Below are 3076 nucleotides of genomic sequence, written 5' to 3'. Positions count from 1 at the left end.
AAACATGATTAAATTGAGAAAACATGTAAAGTTGGTAAATTTTATGGCATTATCCCTTTATTTTATTAGTTTGTATATGAATTCTTTTCACATTTTTCATACATATTTTTTTATATATTCATTATTTAAATAAATATTACATTGATTCCGTATATATACGCGGGGCTTATGACTTTAATATTATATTTTATTTAATTTAACCTAATATATAAAAGTTCTTATTAAAAGAACATTAATATTAGAGATGCTTCATACTTTCAAATAATTTTTGCCAACAGTAAAATAGATGTTTATTTTCTTAGTTTGTAATTAAATTTATTTCACCAATTTTAGATAATTTTTTAAAAAAATTTATTTAAATAAATATTAGTTTGATTCCGCATAAATACGCAAGGCTTATGACTAGTAGATAATAGTTACAAGTCATTGACTGGACAAGGAACATTTATATTTTTTTATTCCCTTCACGTTTTTATTTTTTTATATGATCCATGTATTTTCGAAAATATTTTATGAAATTCTTCTATTTCTTTACTTGGACCTTCTACTTTTGAAACCACTATTACTTGATCAGAGTGCACCACACTTCCACACTTTTGTTAACAAAAGCACTTCATAAAACAATTTTCGTAAGTACAAGAACAAAGTAAAGAAAAAACAACTCTTAGAGACATAGTAAAAAATGAAAAATATAAGGCTTACTATATTTAACCCCCTGAACTTTTACCCTTTTACCTATCTAACCCTTTAGTTAATGTCTCACCTATCGATCTTCTGAATTTGTTAAATAATTTGATTCGACCCTTGAACTTAATAAATGTGTAAACATCGAACCCCTCCGTGTCCAGTTGACACTAGAAACATTCTAGAAGAATTTGTGTGTGGAGGGGTTCGATGTTTACGTATTTATCAAGTTCAGGAGTCAAATCAGATTATTTAACAAGTCTAGAGGTTTGATAGGTGAGACGTTAAATTTAAGAGTTAAATGGATTAAAGGGTACAAGTTCAAGGGTCAAATTATATATTCAGCCGAAATATAAGGGCCTTTGGATAAGTTTTTTCATTTGGTGATCAAACTTTAATTTGTTTCATTTTAATTACTAAACTTTAGTTTTATTTCAGTTAGAAATGCATATGGCAGTTAGATAGTTTTTTTACTTGAATGATTGTTATTTATGCATAATTTTGCCTAAAAACTCTCCCTTTTATATGAAATTATGCACACGTGATAAGTTTTTAAGGTAAAGGTAAAGGTAAAATTTAATTGTCACGTGTTAAAATCTGAATGCCACGTATGCATTTAGCCGGAAAAACCTCATTTCAAATAAAATCAAAATTTAGGAAATAAAATAAAGAAATCAATGTTTGATCACCAAAAAAAAATCCCCTCGAGATCATTAAATACTAGTTCATGGGGGGTAGTAGTGGCTTCCAAAACTGCTAATTTCATTTTTATTTCACTATAGTTATGGTATTTTTGTTGTGAAATAACAATTTTTCAAGAAACAAAATAAATATCGCAACATAAACTTGCAATAATACAATCAAAATTATAAAAATAATTTAACAAATCAAAGGTGAATTCATTAGAGTCACCTTGGTTGATGAACTACATAGTAAAATACTAGTTGAGCAGCTGAGGTAGAAATTATATTTTACTTGGTTTGACATTAGTAAAATTTCTATCTCAGCGCAAAGGTGATTATCACTGACATCCCCAGATCTTTAAAATTATAATCGAGAATGTCCCTCATCTTTACATTTTGATCATTTTCATTCCTTTTTGACATTTATGTCAATACTTTAACATAAATATTACAATAAAAGACAGGTTTGGTTCCTGGATTTTTTTAGTAACAATACTGACTAGTATAAAAAGAAATAACATTTTCAGCTAGTCCACTTTTTTTAAATGCTCAAATAGTTAAAAAATAAACATCTAAAAAGATATGAAAATCACTAATTGAATAATAATTAATTAAATTAACATTAATAAAGATTGTTTAATGGGTGATCCAATAGAGAGTTCGAACTCTAATAATATTGATTGACCTCTTTGCACGACGTGAAAAATGAAGTGCACCAACTCCTTATGCAATTCCATACAAAAGGAATTTAGGTGAGTCATCATAAGAAAAATATAATTTAGCAAACAAAGTAGAAAAACTGGGAAATGAAAAGTTAGATACAATTAAAAGGTAAAAGGAGTTAAAACGATAAAAGGAGACATCACTCGAAAAAAATTGTTCAACTTAGAAAAGAAAAAATTATACCTTTTATTGCAGATCCTACAACCAAAAAAACCTAATAAAACTAATATTAATATGGCCCAGGACCGTAGGAAATCCTTAGGTATGGTAGATGAAACTCGTTTGTATATAAATGACGAAATTTTTAATAAGCTAGTATCTACAAAAAGAACTATATGCAAATCTAATTATCTTCATTGGAAAAAAGAAGAATTTGTCCTTGAGGGTAGCCCTTAGAGATTGGTAATTAGTGCGGCGACATTTTTCAATTTAGATTGTGTAACACCTCGTACTTTTGCAGCTAGTTCCGATGAACTTTCCGATGTGTTTTTGTTCGTTTTTTTGTTGTTGTTTGATTCCCTGGAATTCTGGTATGGTTTGAATAACCTTTAGTGTGTTGATTTGATTGGTTTTCGAGCTTACTCGAATCAGTGTTTGTGTGTTTTCTAAATCTGTCATGCCTAAATAAAACGTCCACATCTCCCAATTTCACTGTTGGATCAGGCCACCCTTCGGATGTGTTTTTCCTAAGAGGATTTGATAAAATTTCGTCGGTCGGATCACTTTTTTTATTGAGTTCGCAGGCGTGAACTATAGTTAGCTGGCGCGAACCCACACTGTCAGTTTTGCAGAGTCTATAAATAGAGCCCTAACTCGACGTAACCCACCTCCTTTCGACCTCAAAACCCTAAAAATGACTTATTTCGCTCAGAGAACATATTTTATTCATTCTAACAAGTCCGGTGGGATTCCTTTCCATTAATGGGTGATTTTACATCCTCATTACAAGATCTACGCGTATTCCACGTTTGTGTTCTTCGTTGGAA

The sequence above is a fragment of the Mercurialis annua genome, linkage group LG3 (assembly GCF_937616625.2).
Source record: "Mercurialis annua linkage group LG3, ddMerAnnu1.2, whole genome shotgun sequence".
NCBI lineage: Eukaryota > Viridiplantae > Streptophyta > Magnoliopsida > Malpighiales > Euphorbiaceae > Mercurialis > Mercurialis annua.
The sequence above is the reverse complement of the archived record's forward strand: the minus strand, read 5'-3'. Positions refer to the sequence as shown.